General features: G+C 40.7%; 1 protein-coding gene across 2 annotated transcripts in view; it reads left to right on the forward strand.

The window, feature by feature from the left end:
* The window catches only part of zc3h12b (zinc finger CCCH-type containing 12B), a 95,547-nt gene that overhangs the window by 65,104 nt on the left and 16,853 nt on the right, over nucleotides 1-13,590 (forward strand). The window contains exon 1 of one of the 2 annotated variants that reach the window (XM_043704840.2): nucleotides 7,393-7,465. The exons of the other annotated variant lie outside the window; for it this stretch is intronic. The gene's annotated coding sequence lies outside the window, so the exon portion shown is untranslated. Of the gene's footprint in view, nucleotides 1-7,392; nucleotides 7,466-13,590 lie in introns of those variants that run through there. 2 annotated transcript variants of the gene reach the window in all.

Raw genomic sequence — 13,590 nt, forward strand, 5'->3', positions numbered from 1 at the left:
ACAGAGGGTGGTGGTGGAGGGTTGTTTTTCAGACTGGAGGACTGTGACCAGTGGAGTGCCACAAGGATCAGTGCAGGGTCCACAACTTTTTGTCATTTACATAGATGATTTGGATGTGAGCAAAAGAGATATAGTAAGTTTGCAGATGACACCAAAATTGCAGGTGTGGTGCAAGTGAAGAAGGTTACCTCCGATTACAACAGAATCTTGACCAGATGGGCCAATGGGCTGAGAAGTGGCAGATGGAGTTTAATTCAGATAAATGCGAGGTGCTGCATTTTGGGAAAGCAAATCTTAGCAGGACTTATACACTTAATGGTAAGGTCCTAGGGAGTGTTGCTGAACAAAGAGACCTTGGAGTACAGGTTCATAGCTCCTTGAAAGTGGAGTCGCAGGTAAATAGGATAGTGAAGAAGGCATTTGGTATGTCTTTATTGGTCAGAGTATTGAGTACAGGAGTTGGGACATCATGTTGTGGCTGTACAGGACATTGGTTAGGCCACTGTTGGAATATTGTATGCAATTCTGGTCTCCTTCCTATTGGAAAGATGTTGTGAAATTTGAAAGGGTTCAGAAAAGATTAACAGGGATGTTGCCAGGGTTGGAGGATTTGAGCTATAGGGAGACGCTGCACAGTCTGGGGCTGTTTTCCCTGGAGCATCAGAGGCTGAGGGATGACCTTATAGAGGTTTACAAAATCATGAGGGGCATGGATAGGGTAAATAGACAACGTCTTTTCCCTGGGTTGGGGGAGTCCAGAACTAGAGGGCATAGGTTTAGGGTGAGAGGGGCAAGATATAAAATATGAGATCTCAGGGGCAATTCTTTTCATGCAGAGGGTGGTACATGGATGGAATGAGCTCCCGGAGGAAGTGATGGAGGCTAGTACAATTGCAACATTTAAGAGGCATCTGGATGGGTATGTGAATAGGAAGGGTTTGGAGGGATGTGGGCTGGGAACTGGCAAGTGGGACTGGATTGGGTTGGGATATCTGCTCGGTGTGGACGGGTTGGACCGAAAGGTCTGTTTCTATGCTGTACATCTCTATGACTCTCTTCTGCTGCTCTCTCTTTTTCCCTCTCTTCTGCTTTTAATCATAACTCGAACTGTTTAATTTTTGCTTTCCTTATCACTCGCCTCTAACTCAAGCTGCTTCATTTGCAATTGAATTCTTGCCATCTCTATAGATTAAGATGCTTTCTCTGGCAAGTTTAAATGCTGAGTTACTGCTGTAAATATCACTCCTTTCCTCACAGAATCAGGCAGTTCCATTTCCAACTTGTCTGTTAATTCCTGCAGCTTGGTCTTAATCACCTTTTGCAAAACTTTCTAAGTCACCACATCCACTTCCAGAAAACTTTTGATGACTGAAAGAGCCGTTACTATCCCAAGCTTTGTCAACCCAATGAAACCAACACCCAAAATAAGGACACTAGCACCTACCACTCGCTATGTAAAGTCCCGCAAAGCACCCCCAATCTGTTATGGACTAGGCCAGACCACTCAAAACATTGTTAAGCAGGCAGACCAGACCATAACGTTACAGTTTGTTTTGTTAAGTGTATAGTGAAAATTACCCTGAGTAAGCAAGGTTGACTACCAGGTTAAAAACAGACAAATTTATTCACAAAATCACACAATGAAACGCAAAGAACAGAATAAAGAACCCCTACAGAACTCAGTCTATGCAAACTAGACTTAATTATGCTGTTCTGAATATACACAACAGTCCCAATAAGCAAACCTTCTTAGAAACCAGTATAAATGAATGGAACAGATGCTTGCAGGTTGAAGTTGCAGGGCAGAAAGAGAGAGTTTCCTCACTGTTGAACTCCCAATCAGTTCAGGACTGAACTAAACTGCTCAGCTAGAGAGCTGACCACACCCCTTTCATAATACAGGTCACTTCTAAGTCATGACTACTTTGGCCTGAAGACTTATCTGTTTACATATAAACAAAAGGCCTCTCAAAATCATTTTCATCTGTGTACCAAACCAGACTGATTGGAGCCCAGCCTGCTTTATTACCCCTCTGAAAAAATCAAGGGCAGGTTATCCTTGAGCCAAGGAACATCTTTTTTAAAAAAAAAGGGACTAGCTTTGTGACGCCATATAAATACTGTATAAAAACTGAAAAACCTGCAGATGCAGTAAATTAGAAACAACAACAAAGAGTGGTGGAAAAGCTCAGCTGGTCTGGCAGCATCTGTGAAAATAAATGAGAGTTAACATTTTGGATTGGGATGACCCTTAGGAATTCTAATTTTTGTTTATGGATGCTGCCAGACTCTGCTAACTTTTCCAGCATCCTCTGTATTTGCTGCATATAAGTACTGTGTTCTAAAAACAAGTTAGATGCTATAAATCCTGCTGCGAGCAACTCCCCTTACTCCACAAAGCCTGCCCATGATCCATTGGACACAAGTCAGGAGTGCGATGGAATTTCCCCACTTGCTTGGTTGAGTGCAACGGCCACAGCACTTAAGGAATTTGACATTATTCAGAACAAATTAGCCCACTTGTTTGGCACCACATCCAGTTCACTCTCTCTAGCATTAACATGCACTAGCAGCAATGTGTGCCATCTGTAAGATGGTTAGTAGAAATTCACCAAGTGTCCTTAGACAACACTTTCCAAAACTACAACCACTACCATTTTGAAGGACAAAAGTAGCAAATATATGGGAAGAGTACCAGCTGCTGCATGGACTGCTGTGGATAGCGGGGAGCAGGGTTGGTGAGGCGGGAGTGAGTGGCCAGCCGGTGCTAGAGCTGGGGCCTGGTCTGGATGCAAGGCACAGTGCAGGAGATCCAATGTGAGGATGCCATTAGCCCCCGGCTGCACAATCCGAGGGGCCGAGTCCCCTAGTGGAGGTCTTGCATCGCTCCAAGACAGAAAAGGCTGGCTTTGCAGAAATATGGTGGAAAAAGTAGGCAAACAAAGGCACAGATTCTTTGGATCAGGATCCAGAGTGCAAGGGTGAATTGGGGGAAGTATGTGATGGGAATGGTCCAGTTATACAATCCTGAGCCTATAATATGGGCTGTGAAATTGTCTGATCTCTCTGGTAATGCTTTACGTAGGAGCATGTGGAAACCTGAAGTGGAGGATATTCAACAAAATATACCATAGAGCTATATAAATAGAAACCACCCCATTCACTTTGCTTCGGCTTGAAGAGCAAAAGAATGTGATCAGGAACACTGAAAATATTGATATCTTAAAAAAGACCCACACACACAAGTGACTGGGGCCTTAATGAGCAAATATTTAAACACCAATGTCTTCTGGCCCACATGTTAATAGCTTATTGTATTGTGAAGAATTTCTATCTCCTAAATGTTTGAAATTGATGATAAGTGAGGGGATATTTCAACAAAGATGTTGGGGACTATTGGGAAATAACAATTGAGGGTGTATTATCATAAAATAAGTGGTAAAAGTGGAGCCCAAACACATTTTCTCAATAACTTAGATTCTTGGAACTGGATCTTAACTTCAATCGTTATTTTATCATTTATTAGTAAAGAAATTTACTAATAAAGTCATTGTCAGGGCTTTATTTTGCTGACTGGATGAGGAAGAGAAACCTTTATACACTATATTTCCCATAGGTTGGTTAAAGCACTGTGGGTTTTCCAGGGAAGAAGTCTGAACTAGAATGCTTGCTTATCGTGTATCCAATGTGTAAGATTTGAATAAAATGTGAATACTATAACGTGAAAAAAAAGGGTGGTGCGGTGGGTGAGTGGTTACCAGTGCTGCTTCACAGCGCCAGAGGCCTGGGTTCGATTCCAGCCTTGGGCAAGTGTGGAGTTTGCATATTCTCCCTGTGTTTGTGTGGGTTTCCTCCCAGCGCTCTGGTTTCTGCCCATAGTCCAAACATTTGCTGGTTAGGACAATTAGCTATGCTAAATTGCCCCTAATATCTAGGGATGTGCAGTCAAAGTGGATTAGCCATGGGAAACGTAATGTTACAGGGATAGCCTAGTGGGGTGGGTCTGGGTGGGATGCTGTTCAGAGGATCAGTGTGTTCTCGATGAGCCGAATGGCCTGCCTTTGCACTGTATGGATTCTTTCATTCTTTAGTTTTTTTTATTTGCTTGATCCTCTTCCAGCATCTCTCCAGTGTTATCCTGCTGGATGGGACTGCACCCGCCTGGTTCTGTTATTAACTATAAGTCATAGCCAGAGTATTAATTACAGTGACTTCTCTTCCTGTTCCTGCAACATTTAACTCCAGTGGCCACATCGATCCTTGGTCCCTTTCTGTTTCTAATTTGCATGATGCTTCCCTACAACATCACCTAAAACATGTTTGTTTCCATATATATGCACATTGCACTCAGCACCACCACAGCACCCCTCTCAAACCTTGCACTGCCTATAAATAATATGACAACTTATCTGACACCATATACTAGATGAGCAGAAATTTCTTTCATTTAAACATTGGAAAGACCAAAGTATTGTTTTCAGCCGCTGGTACAAACTCTTCAATGTCACGCGCCCTGGAATTGTAGGTTGCCCCAAATTGTTCCAATGTTAGTCGTATTTAAATCTCAAGGTGCTTCCAACTGCATAAGCTTGGTATGATCCAAAACCCTGCTCCGTGTGCCCTAACACTCATCATAGCCTGTTTCCTATCACTGCAATGTACATAGTAAATCAGTGCCTCAATTTTAAAACTCTCATTCATTGTTTTCAAATACTTCATCTCTTTCCATCCCTGTAATTTCCAGCTTCACAATCCTTCCTGATCGCTCTTCTCTTCCAGTTCCAGCTCTTTAGCATTCTTGACTTTAATTGCCAATAGTGAGGCAATTATATCTGTTATCTGGGCAAAAGATCTGGATTCCCTCACTGAAAACTCATCTAATTGACCAAACTTTGATCATTAACACTGATGTCTCTTTATCTAACTCAAAGTCATATTTTCTTTTATAATGCCTTGTGAAGTGCCTTGGTTTGGCTTATTATGCAAAGGACACTTTTTTTTTACAATTTGTTTTTGTTTTATTCCAATAAAATATTTACTTCTTGTGATGGTTCTGGTATGTCTGTCTTTCCCATGAAGTGTCCTTCTATCTCGCACTTCTTGGCTATAAAATTATATATTCTTTGTGCATAATGTGGGGGAGAGGGTTGAGGGAAGTAAGTCAGCTTAGTTACTTCGATAGTGTGATGCAGCATGAAGCCAGTGACACCAGTTCAATTCCTGCACCAGCTGTGGTTGTTCATTGTGGGGGGGGGAGGGCTTCTTTCTTGCCATGTTAATGTGAAGTGTCACCCCTCAAGCTATGTAACCACTTAATCTTTCTCTGACAGAGAGATCTTTGACTAATTATGCATGGGTTTGCAATGTACAGATTATAGTATATTTATGAAAAATTGAACTTTGATAGAAGTTTAGGGTACCCCTGAAGATTGACTCTTGCTTGCACAGGCAGGTTTTCTTTATATTACTTTGCTTACCTACTAAATTAGTAGTTTCTTCTTGTGCCATGAGAGCTTTGATAGTTGTAGTGTGGCTTGCTCTTGATATTTGGTGAATAAATACTTTTCAATGACTGCAAGGCACATATAATGCAGCTTGTTGCTTTGTTGATAGGCAGCCGTCTCAGAGAATTTCCATTATGGTAAATGCTGGAACTGTCACTCAGGAAATCAAATCGCTCATATCGTACTCCAATATTTGCATGTTGGAGCCAACCTTCATTTCAACATGCTGCTGACTTGGAAGCTGGCTGGTATTCTTTTGATGAATGTGAACGTTTAATTAGTTTGTCACATCCCGAAAATTCCCTTTTGTGAGTGAGTTGGCACGTTCAGCAATACTATTGACTGAGTACAAGTTACAGAACAAATGCAGTGTGAAAATGTCGTCTTTCACATATGCACTGTCTGTTTTCTTTTGGTTGAATACTTGTAAGATAGGTTCCAAGAAAGTCTTCTATCCTCTTCAATCAAGAATGCTATCTTTACCTTCTTGCCGGTTTTACGGTATTCCTTGAGTAATGCCTAGAATGTCATCCTGTCATATGTGCTGACATGGTGCTTGAGTCCACACTCTTAATCAAGCAGTCAACAGAACATGAACTGAAACTAGGATGGCATTGTCACCAAGCAGTCACAACAGCACTGAATGGAGGAATTATTGCAGTAAGTAATAATTTGCTTGGGATGCAGAATGAAGTTATGCATTCCAGTTTAAGTTTCAGTGACTTATTGGGCTGAAGCATCCAGTTATGCATTGAATAATAAGGAAAAGCTTCCCAAGATTCACTTCCTAAAATGTGTTGAATTAGTTGACTTTAGGCCAATTAGTTGTACAAGTGAACTAATTGCACCTAGAAGTGAAAGTTAGATGAGTGAAAGGTGTGTGTGGCACATGGTATTTTCTGGTGCCCTGTAATGAAATGTTAGAGTGTGAAAATTGTAAGTGCCAGAGCATAGAATCAATGGGAAGCAGGAGGAAATGTATCGTAAATTGAAGTTAAGCAGTCTGTGATTTTAATAATAATAGTGCACAAGACAGCTACAATTTTCCAGCAAAACCACTTGCTCTGCAGTGTTCACGACATGGGGCTTCATCAAATGTCATTGTGTCGATTGGGCTATTCAACTGTGGAAGGCATCGTAGCTGAGACTGCTGTGAAAGCAAAGCACTGCAGATTCTGGAGTTCTGAAATGAAAGCAGAAAGTGCTAGGGAACCTAGTTCCAAAGAAATGCCTTATTGGATTTGCGACAATAACTTTTTCTTTACTCACAGAGGGTGTCACCTTTTCTGTTTTTATTGCAGCTGTGACTGTTCTTATCCTAAAACTGTATATTTCCCAGCATTGCTGAGCTAAGATCATTTCCTTTCTTTAGGTCATGGACATTAGTTGTAACACCCTGACTGCCATTTATGTTGAAAGCTGCAGGCTCACCATAGACAAGGGAACTGAACCTGGTGTTGTCTTGGTCTTTAGATCCTGACAGTGTGTGCTCTGTTATCATCATAAGATGTATATAGCAATTGTAATCTAAAAATAAATATTAATTCACGGAAAATTGTTGGTCCTTTGGAGCGAGTAAGAAAGTAATTTTACTGTTGAGTTTTATTTTAATGATTCAGTTTGATCAATATATGTATTATAATTATTTCTCAAATCTGCAATTGAACCACAGCAGATTAATTTTCATGAACTAGCTTAGGGCTTGGCGTAGGGAAGTGCTGATACAGACAAAGACGTCACTGAAATAGCTCAGCAGTAGAGCATGATTCGTTGTTGTCTGAATTTCGTTGCGTCACAGCTGTGGGCGGGTGTGAGTGTATTAAAAAGGAATGACTGGTAATCCCCCAAAGTAGCCAGACGTTGTGCCTGCCAGAACAGAAGACATATAGTTGTACAGCTCTCTAGAGTGGATTGCAGACTCTTAAAGCACTATTTAGGCTTGGTGTGAGCTAGACTTTACTGTGAGTATGTTATGGAGTATGGACAATATATTTTCTACAGATTTAAACAGTTGTACAGCCCCTCCTCACCATCTAGATAAGTAATAGTATTTGACAGTGGAACATATGGTGAGCGTGTTATGTAGGAAACCAGCTGTATCAGTGGTTTTAATAAAAGATGTTAAAAATAGAAGTGGCGTGTGTTTCATTTGGTTTTAGTATTTCAGATCCATAGTACTAAAGATCACTAGTAACTCTCAATTGTTTTGGACTTTAGAATGATATCAAGGTTAAGAGGTTATGATATGAAAAAGGATGTGAATGTTTAAACAGATATTTTTTGAAATTGTGGAATGTTTTGAGAGGTTATAGATGGTTTCACTGCTTGGCATGTTAAAAACAAGGCAACATTAGTTGAAGATTATCACTGCAAGAATAAAGAGGAAAACCAAAAAATGTTTCTTGTACATGGTTCTTGGAATAGGGAATTCGTTACCACAAATGGCAACTGAGCATTTGAAAAGGAAGCGTATAAAAGGCTATGGAAAAGGGCAAAGAAATTGGACCAGACCACTTCAGTAATAGCATAAGTGGGCCAAACAGCTTTCTCCAATAAAATATTTTGGTGCTATCTTCTGACTCTTTAATCATATTAGCCTTTGCGTTATCAGTCATTTATAAAATTGGAGTAATACCAATATATTAAGTTTTTATATAGGCATGTGTCAAGAAAGTTTAGTGAAGTGTAATGGTGAAGTTTCTGATATGTCCACTTGAACTGTGGCTGAAGTTACAGAATGCAGTGACAAACCTGAGTAAATACTGCTTGCAACTTGATGTTTAAAATTTGTTAACGGATTTAGAAAATGTACTGATAGGCAATGTTAACAAATCTTATGTAATTGAAATGTCAAGGTGTTCCTGAACAACAGATTGAGTGCTGTCTGAGTAGTGTCAGCGTGCTTGAGTTTAGAGGTGGTGAGATTCACTTTTGGGCTGTGGACTGTAACTGCACAATAATACAATGCTTCAAGCAGATAAAAATGAAAGCTGTCACTTAGCCTCTCTAATCCTGTTTCTTTCCTGCTGTACCTCAATATTAACTTGGGACATACAAGCTTTTTCTAAGGTATCTTTGTGGGTTGAAAGAAGCAGGAGCGTTGTTCTGAAGTCTCAGAGGTTTGGGCCTGCCTAGCCTTAGTGATCCCTTCAGCCTCCATTTTCTGGTGCTCTAATTCCCAGGAGTGCCACCTACACCCTCCAGCCATTAAATTCTTTCTTTTGTTTGCCCATCAGTTAGTGAATATGCTGAGTTCCAGCCAGACTCTGGAACAAGTTATGGAAAAGATTACAAACTGTTTTGATCACCAGTCCTCTGCCATCAAGACTCCTCAGGTTCATTGTTCACTTCAGCAATCAGACAAACCACACCCTCTCCCCTGCCCCTCCCAACTTGATAAAGTCATTGACAAGATCTAAGTATTTAATTTAATGCATCATAGGTCATTATTTCCTTTCCCAAAAGGAGCACAATACACCAAATCTTGTTCCAGGGTTTTGAAGAATTATTTTACATGATTATTATTGAAAGCCTTTAAGTGGATTTTTCAATACCTGTTACCGAATGTAAACCATTTGCTAAAAATACAATTAATTTTAAAGCAACACGATTTGATTTATTTCATCTTTGATTCCATTATAGTATGTATGTGTGTGAAACATATGATGACCATGTAATATATATTTGTTTGAATTTACTTCTCAGTTGGTACTAGGATCCACAAAGTATAGACACTATTTATTCAGAACATTACTGACAGTGAAATATTAGAAATTATTTTAAAGTTTCAATTTACCAGGAGAGATTTGACTTCTATGGGCTGGACTTTACAAAGTGTGCATGGTCCCTAACCCCAGTATAAAAATTGGGAATGGCCTCTCCTCCCACCCCACAGTGCTTTACTGACTTTCCCCACAGCTATGTGACTGACCCAACAGCCATCAAGCTGGGTGTTAGTTATCAGCCAGAGTGAAGAATTGGGATTTCAGATGGACAGGATTGTGTTGGGGACGATTTAGTTGTGGAGGAGGGATTAGGAAGCTTTTGTGGGGACCCTCCAATGGGCAAGAAAGGAATTACTGTCATTGCCTGCCCCAGCTGCCCAGACATCAGCACAGCCAGTGAAAGCTGCAGAGCTGCACACCTACCGTGGGCTTCTCCCATCGTGCCCATGAAGAGCTTCAACTGGATCAGAGCTGAGGTGGTGAGCAGATCTCCTAAATCCTTTCCCTTTGGAGTTAAATTGGCGTCGGGTGAGTGAGAAAGCACGGGAACAACATTTTCATAGCCCAATTTCATGGCCTGCTTAGCCTGTCCCCTCACTTTCAAGATGGGTTGTGGGGGTATGATGACCATAAAATCCAGCTGAATGCTTCTGTAAAGGTAGTTTTCTCACGTCATGGAGTCATAGAGATGTACAGCATGGAAACAGACCCTTCGGTCCAACCCGTCCATGCCGACCAGATATCCCAACCCAATGTAGTCCCACCTGCCAGCACCCGGCCCATATCCCTCCAAACCCTTCCTATTCATATACACATCCAAATGCCTCTTAAATGTTGCAATTGTATCAGCCTCCACCACATCCTCTGGCAGCTCATTCTGTACACATACCACCCTCTGTGTGAAGAAGTGAGCAGTTTTTCTCGTGTGCTATGAGATTAAATAAAGTTTTGGCGCTGTCATCTGTCTGTTCAATCATATTGGCCTTTGCATTATTCCAGTTGTATAAATTTGCATGAACTTAAATACACACTTGGCCATTTTAGACATTTTTAATCAACCAGTTCAGATATGTAAAGAGACACCTCTGGAGCAATGATCCGCCCTTCTGCATCCAGTACCAATGTATTATGGGCCCTCGGTCATTTTATGCTGTTTCAAAGTGGACTTTACAGAAACCTTTTTTAGCATTTATTTAATTTTACGAGAGAGGTAGAGATGTGAAATCCAGGAAAGTAAAACTGTCCAACACTCCTGTAGGTGGTGTCGCACTGAGTAATATTGAGCAAGAGTTATAATTAGGATTATCTCATGTACAGATAGAAGTTAAGTTCTCTTCCCCTGCATGGTACTATGATTGCACGTGCTTTTCAAGTGTTTAATGATTTAATGCTATGGTGTTTGGAAATCGAGAACACTAAAGGGAGGTATATAGAGTTAATCATTCTCATCAGTCAACTCAAATCTGTGACTGTAAGCCAGCCAGTTAAATTAGTAGAACTTCAATTGCAAACCTGGTGATATTCCCTTTACTCAGAAGGATCTGTTCAGCTGCTTGAATAGTGACTGACTGATTGCTGAAGAAGTTATGTTTAAAGTAGCTTGATGCTGATAATTCTCCTGGACTTTGACTTTGTGACTGACTGAAGAAGATAAGAGTTCTTCTTCTTTTATTCTGGAACTTTGCAGGACTTCCAGCATTACAAGATAAACGTTGATTCTTTTAAAGTTTAACAGATGTTGAACTTATTGCTGTCAGGAAATGGATAAACTTGTTGTCAAGGTTAATCCAATTACTTCACAATCCAGGGACATATTGAGCTGTATTTAACTGTGGTTTCAGGACCCCAGCATCTGAACCAGATGGGAGTCGTGGGCTATATGTTAAAGCAGTGTACCCACTAGAGTAATTTTCCCAGAATTGACTGCCACAATCTCGTTAATGAGAACAAGTGGGTCTTCACACAACAGGCTAAATCTGAGGCTGCAGCTCTTGCACTTTAGCCACTCAACAGGCATAGAGGTGGGTGCCGCTGAGGCAGATTGGTTGTACTGGTCCATGTTCTACATTAACATGGAGCTGTTCTTGGAAGTGTTCATGAACATTAAAAGTGATAAGGACCGAAGCCAGTGGGCTCCTGAGAGCAAAGAGCAAAACCCTCCAGGTGAATTGTTCGGGTTGTGGATACATCCTTTCTGGATGACAGAACTGTCATTGGCACTGGATGCTTGGCACTACAATGATCCAAAGTCCCTGACTTGCCAGGAGAAGCTGCTGTCATTAAGCTGACTGCTTCTGCACATGGAGAAGGACAGTTCTACTGTTAGCAAAATGTCAGTGAAGCCTAGAACATCACTCCTTGTCGGGCTTTAATCATCTATTGACTGGCTGTGTCCAAGATGTTGCCAGCCAAATTTTTCCCTGGCAAACCTACCATTTATTTTACTGTCTCTATTTAATATGTACCTATTTGGCCAAGAAAATCTGGTCCAAGTTTATATGCAGGAGTAGGAGCGTGAAGAGAAATCGATACATCAGCAATATTTACAAGATGATTTATTTTGTAACATTTTGATTTCTGGAAAAACGCTAAGTTCAAGATCAAAGGTAGCTACTAATACTATTTGCCTTAAATTACGTGATGTTGAAGACCCGGAGACTAGGAACTGAACTATACGATGCTGCCCTTTTGCTGGTTTCCCCTTGTCCTCCACCTCCTGGGATTCTAGCAGTGACCAACTCTCCCATTGGCATTGCTGGATGTGAAGTGTTACCAACTGTGTATGGCAACACTTGAAGGTAAAATCTTTGTTCTGAAGGCACCAGGAATCTCAGCGGCAGGCAGACGAGTGCTTGATTATTAGGTCTCCCGGATCTCACTTACTTTGCACGCAGTAGACCCTGGATCATCAGTGTGGCCATTAAGTTTAGTGCCTTGTGTGCTGACTCCAGTTACAAGAAAGATCTCATTTCCCAGAATGTATGTGAACGTGTTCAGGTACATTGGTGGTTAGGCTGGTGACGACAGCATGTAAAAACAGAAGAACCAAAGTTCTCCTCTTGGTCACCGTTAAATTTGCTGATATCATTTGAACTGAGTGAAAAGTTAGTCAAAAGTAGAACAATGCTGTGACCGTCAGTGAAGATGATTGTAGAACTGAACCAGGTGGCACTTGGTATTTAAGAGTTTCAGAGGCACAGAAGGAGACCATTTAGCCTATCAAGTCTGGACAGCTAACAAGTCAGTGACATTGAGTTGTGTATAACCCAACAAGGACTGGCTTTTTCATGACAGTTGGGGAAAGACTTTAGAATTTGAAAGAAAATGCTGGAAGTATTTATAGAATAAAGAAAAAGTTTGCATTTTACTGGGAAAAGATATAGGGTTGGATCTTGTGAATATAAGTATCTGGAAGAATAATGGAGATCAAAATGAGGTTGAGCAGTTTGTCCAGTGAGATGTAATGGATTTTTTTTTTTGTAACAATGAGTACTTGTGGATAAATTTGCTTCTTTCAGGTCTCTGGCCTTCCTAAAATTACATTTTGTACTAGCCAATGACTTTTTATAGTGTGGTTTTAAATTAATAGTTTTAGTGAGGGAATGCTGCTGTATTTCTAACAATTTTAATTTGGTGATTAAGAATAAATCAGTCCAAATTTCCAGTGATCTAATTGTAAGTTAGCTGTAGCATGTAATTTTAAACTGCCTGTGATTATAGACCTGTCGGTGACCAGAAGTAAATTGAGATATTGAAGTAAAAGTATATTGACTTAGTTTAGATGCCAGTATTGTATTGTAATGTTTCAATATCAGTATTGACATACAATATTATTGCATAGTGACAAAATGGAGTATTTGAGATTGTTTTCCATATTAATTGATTCGAAGAGTCACTAGATCAGCTTTTGATTTATTCATTTAGTGAATAAAGATCCCTGGAACTAAGCAGTTGTCTCCTTATTTCCTGAGTCTAAGATGATTAGTCCACCACTTGTTCTGAATCACTGGTAATTTGCGGCATTTTCTTGTGTCTGAGGCGACAGCAATGGCAATTGTTTATGCAGAAGCTCCAGCTTGTTCTAAAGCTGTTTTTCAGGAATCCCTCTTAACACAAGGAACTTGTTAGTGACTTCCTGTGTTGCCAGTTTATTTTTGATCCAGTGGGTGTCTGCTGGTAGACAGGTCAGGCAGGTTGCTTCATGTGGGCATTAAGGTGGAAAGGGGGGGGTGGGGAGGTTCAGTTAGTTGGATGGCTTGTGAGGCAGGGTGATGCTAGGGTGAGGTCAACATGAATGCCTTCTGAATCCGTCACCTGAGTCATGGTGACCGTCATTGTTAAACTCAGACCAGTTGTCACTA

The sequence above is a fragment of the Chiloscyllium plagiosum genome, unplaced genomic scaffold, assembly GCF_037043375.1.
Source record: "Chiloscyllium plagiosum isolate Xiang-an unplaced genomic scaffold, Cpla_swu_hap1 HiC_scaffold_11, whole genome shotgun sequence".
NCBI lineage: Eukaryota > Metazoa > Chordata > Chondrichthyes > Orectolobiformes > Hemiscylliidae > Chiloscyllium > Chiloscyllium plagiosum.